Consider the following 9,378-nt stretch of genomic DNA (forward strand, 5'->3'; position numbering starts at 1 on the left):
TATTTAACACAACATATTTTCTACACACTGAATGAATTTCATGAAGTTTTACTGTTCCTATCTCAAGAAATTTTACTTTGAGTATGACTACCCCAATTCATTTTCACGCAATGAATTTAAGTAATTATCCAAATGTTACTATTTGTGTGCGTATGAACTTAATTTTGAAATAACAATTACTGGCTGTGTGTTATTTATGTGTATAATGAGTGTATCCATTAAACGAGTATATACTGCTTACCATATACATGATAAAGTATTCATGTTAAGTGAATATAACAAATATTTGGTGATTTCTGCTATTATAGCACCCATTTAGTAATATTTAGTAATATTTATTTACACATCAACTTTGTAAATAAAATGAATCAAAATGTTCCTATCACATAGTGTTTAGTTGTGTGATTAAGATCAATTTCGTTCAATCAGACATCATTGTAGTTTGTTGTTGAAGTGTATGCATTAAACTTGTATATACTGTTTGCCATATATATTTATCTCAGGTTTATATAACATGTATTTCAGTTGATACAGTTACTATAGCAACCATATTATAACGTTTTTTTTCACATCAACTTTGTTTACAATATGTTGTTGTTTTTTTAGTGCAAGGGACGACCTTATCTTTGTTGACTGTTTATACAGTTTTGAGTTTGTAACTTGTCGTGGTACTGCACATTAACAATGTCGTTTATAAGCGCAATACTGGTTAAATTATAGTTATTTTGTTAAATATAAACAGTTGCTGCAGCAACATCCATATTTATTAATATATTCATGAGAGTATAATGACTGCGCTTGAAAACTGTCAATTGATAAATGCTAAGTATCGACAACTCAATTGATATGTATTTGTCTCAGCAAAAAAAATGTTACAATGGAAACGGAGGTTTTAGAATGTAAATTACTATGCTAACAATTCACATTTGATATTTGTATTTACAATAATATGTATTGTTCTTAATATTGCTAGTTAACATACTTAAATAATGGATACATGTATCATTATTATCTTATTATGTACAAATGGGTATGTGTGAATGTGTTGCCATGGTTACCATACCATATATGTTGTTACGGTTTTAATACATGTTTTTCGAAACTACACACATTAAATAATTATTTCAGGTAATTTTTGTTAATTAATTCCATAGGGCCATTTTCGACCCTAAGTGAACCTAGTCCTTTGTATATCGCTTCTTTTTGGTGGTTTTCTAGTTGCTTATTAAAAGCTACAATTATAAACCATGACATGTGAAGAAATTTAGCTAACTTTTAATTAATATTGATATTATAATACAGTAACAAGAGCACCGAATAAGAAGTGTAGAACTCATCAAGGTGCATCTACATATTAAGTTTCAAAGTTGTAGTAGGAAGTACTGTGATGTTAGAGGCAAAGTTAAAGTTTTATATAAGAGGTCACAGTGACCTTCACCTTTGACCTAGTGACCAAAAAATGAGTGTGCTGTGTAGAACTCATCAAGGTGCATGTATATATTTAGTTTCAAAGTTGTAGGTGGAATCACTATGATGTTAGAGGCAAAGTTAAAGTTTTATATTAGAGGTCACAGTGACCTTGACCTTTGATCTAGTGACCCAAACATGAGAGTGGCGTGTAAAACTCATCAAGGTGCATGTTCATATGAAGTTTCAAAGTTGTAGGTGGAAGCACTATGATGTTAGAGGCAAAGTTAAAGATTTATATTAGAGGTCACAGTGACCTTGCCATTTGACCTAGTGACCCAAAATGGGTGTGGCGTGTAGAACTCATCAAGGTGAATGTACACCTACTGCCTTAATAAGTGACTGTAGTGTAACGGTTATTAATAAAGCAATAAATCGTGTTATCGCTGTCGTCTTGTAAAATTGAAGAAAATACGCGTTAACCAAAACTCGAACAGCAAAAGTCTGCGCTATTGCTAGAAAACCACAAAATAAATATATTTTGAATATGTTTTGTTTTTATACAAAACCAGAAAGTTTCGCTTTTTTGCCCAGTCCCTGTGATCTTACCCCTTCGATCAGTTGTGGATCAGTTATTAATTAAAACAATTAGCTTGGAATTATTGGCACTAAATGTTTTAATAAATGTAATAGGCACAAATGCAGTACTTATTTACACTAATTAACACAAACAATCACCACTATGCAAGATATTCTTAAAACAAAATATATTCATTGATCCATAAAATAACTTCTCTTCCCATAAGCTAAAAAAATGCATTACATACTTATCGCCGCACTCCAGTGCGTACAGGGCATTCGCCTGAAACATGTATTATCATATTTTATATCATACAAACAAGCTGTTGTCATTCCTATGACGTAACTGTCCTATATTTGACCACACTAACCTGTTCTTATTTATCGATCATTTCCGAGTCAACTTCGAACGTATTATTTGCGAAAAATATGTAAGAAACACTTTCTGTTGAAACAAAATGTTTTGCACATCTGCAGAAACGTGGTTATAAATAAGTCTCAAATTTAAATATGCTTGTTTAAAAAATTGTTTCTGGTGTTTTATTTTGCGAGATAGACTATATCTTACGCCATTCAACTTCGCTAGATTACATGGACATGCGCAATCTCTCGCAGACTGGTCAATGTAATAATATGACAATAGGTGCTATCTAATTTACGTGAAAAAGCTTAGATATTTGATAACCATGTATTGTAATAAATATATGGAAATTATTGTGTACAAATCATTACAAGACTTTCAATAAAAAAGTAATGCATCAAAAAAATAAAATTATATTTTTTGCTTGATGAAAAAAGCGTTTTATATCATCCAAGCTTTAAGATCTAATATCATATAATTGTGTGCTTTTTTAGCCTCTGGAATTCAAAGCTGGTTCAGTGGCTTCGGCATAGTGAATATTCTGTCCGCTTTGCAACTGTGGGGCTTGGTATTGATACCGTTAGTGGGAGTGTTCTTTAGAAAACCCTTTAGACGCCAGGTACTGGTCCAACCCAGGAAACAGCTTGTTTCATTAAATGTCTCAATTCAAATAAATCTTGCTTAATTCTTTGATTCTAGGATATTACTGATTAAACATAAAAGAATGTGATTTGTCAAATCAATTTTGATAATCAATGTATAATTATGTGGAACTGCAGGACAGCGTACGTGTTTTGCAATTGAAGTATGTCATAACTACAGGTATCTCAAAGGATTTTGATTTTGATTTCCTTTGGCAAGATAGTGTCGCTAAGTTGAAATTACGTTGCCACTAAAAAACAAGCCATTGTGTATAAATTCATAAATAACAGTCTCAACTGCATACAGTTAGTTTGTAAGCAAATAAACAAAATGTTATATCATCCATATTTTTTATTTATACATTTAAGCAACACATAAAACAAACATAGATGTATCAGTAATCATATGAGCTTATTTAATTGTCAATGATTGTCTTTCTTTGCTTAGCCGCTAGCAGAAGCATGTCAAAGATGTAAATATATCTAGTGCTTTTAATCGCCAAACATTACCATATACCTTTGTATATACAAAAGTATATGGTAATGTTTGGCGATTAAAAACACTTTAATCACTTATTTGCATGTATATGAATAGAAACAAAATAAATGAATACTAAAACACTGCCATTAACTTACAAGAATATTTACGTACATGTACTAACAAGGTGATGTTATCTTTTTAAAAAACTGTAAAATCAATGGCTTATTTATCATAAACCATTTAAAACATGCATGAAAAATAAGTATAATACAGCACAGTATTCAGTTTGTTCAAAACAATATCTTATACGTAAAATTGTATTACCTTTAAAAAAAATACAAACTGCTGGTTTTGAACAAGCGTTTACAAATTCATCATGGAACAACAATTAACAGCCAATTGATTAATTACACAATAAACAGGAAATCATCTTTGTGCATTAGCTAAACAAGCTTGTTGCTACTGTTTAGAATAACAGTTACGCTGTCTTACTAAAAATGATCACAACCCAGTGGTCTAGGTAGTGAGTCCTTTTACATACTTAGTTTTTTATTACTAGTTTAACATTTATTTGCATGCACTGGTCGACAAGCAGCTTACGAATGATTCGTATTTCTTCAACATGTTATTTGCGGTCTAATTGTTAATTTTACAACACTTTGACAATGTTTGCACCTCTTATCTTCATAACAACGTAGCTGGTTCTTGTATACAGACAGACAGAATTATATATAAATCTTCACAGTTCTATAAAAGTTCACATATTCTCCATCCAAGAAAATCAATTAACAAGATCACAATGGGTTGTATCTTTCTTTCTTGGAAACTTCGATAGTGCAGGAATGTTTTGCTCTATGGAATGGCGTGTGTGCTGCCTAGCACTTGGCAGAAAAGCTTCTAAAAATGGAAATCCATCAAAAAACATAAAATTTTATAAATAATGTTGTATGTTTTTTTTTTCGTTAACAGAAAGTCTACTATTTGCCAAAATCAAGTTTATTCGGAAAATGTCGTCCCTGACTAGCCTGTGCGGACTGCATAGGCTTATCTGGGACGAAACTTTACGCACAAGCATTAAACCCCTTTTTCACAGAGAACGGCTCATTTGTTTATAATACAATATTACTTAATTGTTCTATATACAATAATGTTTGCCAATATTATTCGTTCACTTCATCAATAAACATATAGGACTCGTCTATATATCGGCTCGCCCAAATATGGCATATCAGTCATGAACTCGTTTGAAACATTTATCACACCTCTATGCTGATTTCATCTGTTATTACTCCTCCTTACTGGCCTCTCTGGCTTGGCAATTTTTTCTGCTAATCTCGTAATGGATGGTGATGGAAAACAGATCCTTAGTTCAATCGGACAATTGCTAGCTCCTTTAACCCACTTACGCCCAGTGGACTCTCCGATCCTTCTATATTGGATCAATTTATTTCCAAATTAGGGGTGTCTGGTATACTTTTTTCTATATTTAGAATATTTCTTACAGAAATTCCTTTAAGCAAACAGCGCAGACCCAGATGAGACGCCGCATTATGCGGCGTCTCATCTGGGTCTACGCTGTTTGCAATGTCCTTTTTTCAGGACGCTAGGCATAAATGGGTTAATGTGTACCCTGCTTATAGTGACATCACTGTCGCTTATCACAATGCGTGCTGCCTCTTTAATATATGGTGACACATTTTCACAATCTGTTATCAATTGAAGTTTAGCACATACAGGAAGGAAATTCCGCAATACCTTCTTATCTACCCGTTGAACTTTCATTATTTTTCAAGTCTATTTGCTGTCCATTTGCAGAGCTAATGTCGTGCTATGTACTTCGTGATCGTATTATGGATTAAAAGTCGTTAATTTCCGGAGACAGAATGAAAACATGCATGCATTATGTTTGTAAATGAATTCCACGAATATTCAGATTGTGTACATAAAACACGTCTCGTAGCGGCAAGCATAATTGAAGGCATAAAACACGTCTCATAGCGGCAAGCATAATTGAAGGCATAAAACACGTCTCATAGCGGCAAGCATAATTGAAGGCATTTTAATCAGAAACTCTGCAATGGAGTTCCCATTATTCGTGTAAGGTTTTGGTCCTTTTTGTCGGAATTTCCAAGTTATTGAAATAATAGTCATGAAGCTATCCGTATTAATTCACACAGGCGTCCCTCACACTGTTATTACGTAAACCTTATGCTGCATGAGACCAAAAAGTTTCATGAATTAAATTCTGCAGATAATAAGTTGCAACAACAATTCCGAAGCCGGTATATCGCCAAGGTCATGCACATGCACATACGATTTATTCTTGCACCGCAGGCTCATAGATTCATAAAAGTGAATGTTTAAGACTGAATGAATCTTAAGAGAGTTCGTAGTAATGCGATCATGAACTACGGTGAAACTTAAGAACATTCGTAGTAATGCGACAATTGCTTTTTGTGAATCTGAATAACGTTCGTAGTAATGCTATATTGAACAACGTTGAACCTTAAGATCGTTCGTAGCAATTCCACAATTGCTTTTGGTAAAACTGAACATCGTGAGTAGTAATGCTACTATGAACTACGGTGAAACTAAAGCTCGTAGCAATTCGACAATTGCTTTTGGTGAAACTTAAGAACGTTCGATGTAATACGAGCGTGTTCCTTGATAAGTTTTAAGAAAGTTCGTAGTAATGCGACCATGAAATCCGGTGAAACCTATGAACGTTCGTAGCAACGCGACAATTCGTCGCTTGATTGCTATAGTGCTCTAACTACCAATTTCAATTTTTTTTGTTGAGAAAAACGCATTTAAAGGTTTAACCTTTATTTTCTCACTTATTTATGCACATATGTGGAAAAAATGTACCGGAGTGTTTATCAGCAAACAGAGAATATGAATATAATTAAATATTAACTTTAGTAAATTACATGTTAATGTTATTTGCAATTGTATGTATGGAGATAGAGCATTCTGGTAAATTTAAAAAAAAACGTTAATGCTGAACTGCGCTATCGGGACATAGAGAATTTTATCGGTTACGGATGTGGACATTTATTCATTGAACGTCATGGAGATGGATCATTACAGTTCTGAAATGAAACTCAGTCACGTGGTGTAAATTCTGGCAATTGATAGGCTAATCTGAGCGAGAATTCTATTTTTCTCAGAGTCCCGGAGGTGGTGCAGTACAGCATTCACCCGATTCCGTCATATTAAAGATCTCGTTCTCACGAACACAGCAATATAAAAAAACTCATTTTTGAAAAAATGGAGATAGAGCACTATAGCAATTAAGCGACGAATTGCATTTTATGAATCTGAACAACGTGAGTTGTAATGCTACTACCCAGTGGGCATCAAACGTTTTGCGAACGTTGCTGCAACGTCATATTAAGGTCGCAACGTCGGCAACCATTACTGAACGTTGCCACAACGTTGCATACAAAACATTACCCGGACGTTTTATTAAACGTTGCAGTTTGGTTGTCACAATGGTGTATATTAAAGTTTCCCCGACTTTTTTCCAAACGTTGCTGCAACGTTTTTTTCCAAACGTTGCTTCAACGTTGTATTTAGGTTGACTTCAAACGTTGCAGTTTGGTTGTCACAATGGTGTTTATGAAAGTTTTCCCGACGTTTTTTTCCAACGTTGCTGCAACGTTGAATTTAGGTAGCATTCAAATGTTGCAGTTTGGTTGTCACAATGGTGTATATGAAAGTTTTCCCGACGTTTTTTTACAACGTTGCTGCAACGTTGTATTTAGGTTGCATTCAAACGTTGCAGTTTGGTTGTCACAATGGTGTATATGAAAGTTTTCCCAACGTTTTTTCCAACGTTGCTGCAACGTTCTATTTAGGTTGCATTCAAACGTAGTATTTTTTAATTCTTTTTTTAAATTATATAAAAATAAAAACTATTTACTGCCAACCGCCCTTTCGAGTATTATCGGCAGATATGCACACTGTCGAGTCCGTTTCCTAGAAAGAACAAGTATTTGGTGTCTATAGAGGGGATAATGAAACGCTCCCCAAGCACAGGTGGTTAGCAGGTGGTTAAATATATATATATTTGATAGTGATTTTTTTTTTCATAAAATTTAGTTTTTCGTTATAATATGATTATTTATCATTCAAAATGGTGTTTTCACTAATTAATATCATAGCCACACGCCAACCACCTGTGTCCCCGAGTAGGAATCGTACTGATAATAATACAGTTCATGCATAGCATCAATGAAAATATGATTTCTTGTAAATTTTAGGAATTCATTTTTTTTTATTTTACAAATAAGTTGCTTAAACTTAAAGATGCTAAAGATGAACTTTAACTCAAAATCGCCGGATAAAATTCAAAGTTTCAACCAAAAATGAATAGTCAACATTTTTGTGTAAATGTTTCAACAGTCGCCGTGGTGTAGTGGATGAGGTGTCCGCATAGCGCATGGGAATTGGTGGGTTCGATTCCCACGCTGGGCGCATTTTTTTATATATTAAAATTTTATTGCGTTTTAATGCGACCTAAATACAACGATGCAGCAACGTTTGGAAAAAAAACGTTGCAGCAACGTTGGGAAAAAACGTCGGGAAAACTTTCATTTACACCATTGGTATACACCATTGGTACAACTAAAATGCAACGTTCAAATGCAACCTAAATACAACATTGCATCAACGTTGGATGCCCACTGGGTATGAACTACAGTGAAACTAAAGAACGTTCGTAGAGATGCCACCATGTTCTATTATTAGTCTTAAGAACGGTCATAGAAATGCGATCATGGTCAATGATGAATCTTAACCATTTGCGTAGTAAGGCGACCATGACTTACGACGAATCTGATAAATGTGCGTTTTAATACGACCATCACCGTTGACTATGTTGGTAATACGACCATGACCTATGATTATGTTAGTAATGCGACAATGGCCTAAGACGATGTTCATACTATGATAAATCTTATGAAGTTATGTAGTAAATCGACCATGGCCATGACAAGGGTCAAACTATGGTGAATCTTAAAGTTCAATTGGCTGAACGATAACAAGTCCATTTGTATGCAAGTGTATTCCTCTTCCTCAAAACTCAATAGTTCGTTATAGATACGATTGAGAAGACATCACTTCTCTCCGTTGGATGCATTGTTGGCGATGTTGCACAGTGTTCAACGACACAATCATTGTGAAACCAGAATGAACGGGCATAGTTTCATATCTTTTAAAGTTACAGTGGCTATTAACCAACAATAATTGGTAGTTCGTATGCACAGTCATATATATGGCTTACGAGTCTGTTAATATACATGCTATAGAGTAATCTTTCAAGTAAATACGATGCTGTAAAACAAAAATGATACAACGTTATTATACACGTTCGATTAATAGTTTTACTGGTGAACCACACTGCTTATGAAAAAAAAGCATTGAATAAGAAGAATGTTATAAGGCTATGTTTGAACGAACTTTTATTTGTATCAGCCTATTATCTATGTTCATAATTTAAGAGTAAACGCATAACGAAATGATTACATACTGAATACAATACAACTGCGTGCATTTTCATCAATTTATTGTACCATTTCAATCCACTTTGGTGTTAACTAAAACTACCTTCCTTTGTAGTTGTGTTGAAATGGAAGCAATGTGCGAATCCACACATTATCACTTTTGTTGGAATAATATTACAACAACATAACGGCATGGAAAGACAGTATTAAACAAAATGACGTTTTATTTTGTTGTTCGGCCCTGCATTATATGTGTTGGTCGGTTCTTAATTTTATTTGTCGGTCGGTCAATCCATTTTTCGGTCGTTCTGTCAATCCATGTGTCGATCTGTCATTCCATGTGGCGGTCGGTCATTCCATGTTTCTATCGGTCTTTCCTACGGTTGATCATTCATCCCGTGT

Source organism: Dreissena polymorpha, chromosome 1, assembly GCF_020536995.1.
Source record: "Dreissena polymorpha isolate Duluth1 chromosome 1, UMN_Dpol_1.0, whole genome shotgun sequence".
Taxonomy (NCBI): Eukaryota; Metazoa; Mollusca; class Bivalvia; order Myida; family Dreissenidae; genus Dreissena; species Dreissena polymorpha.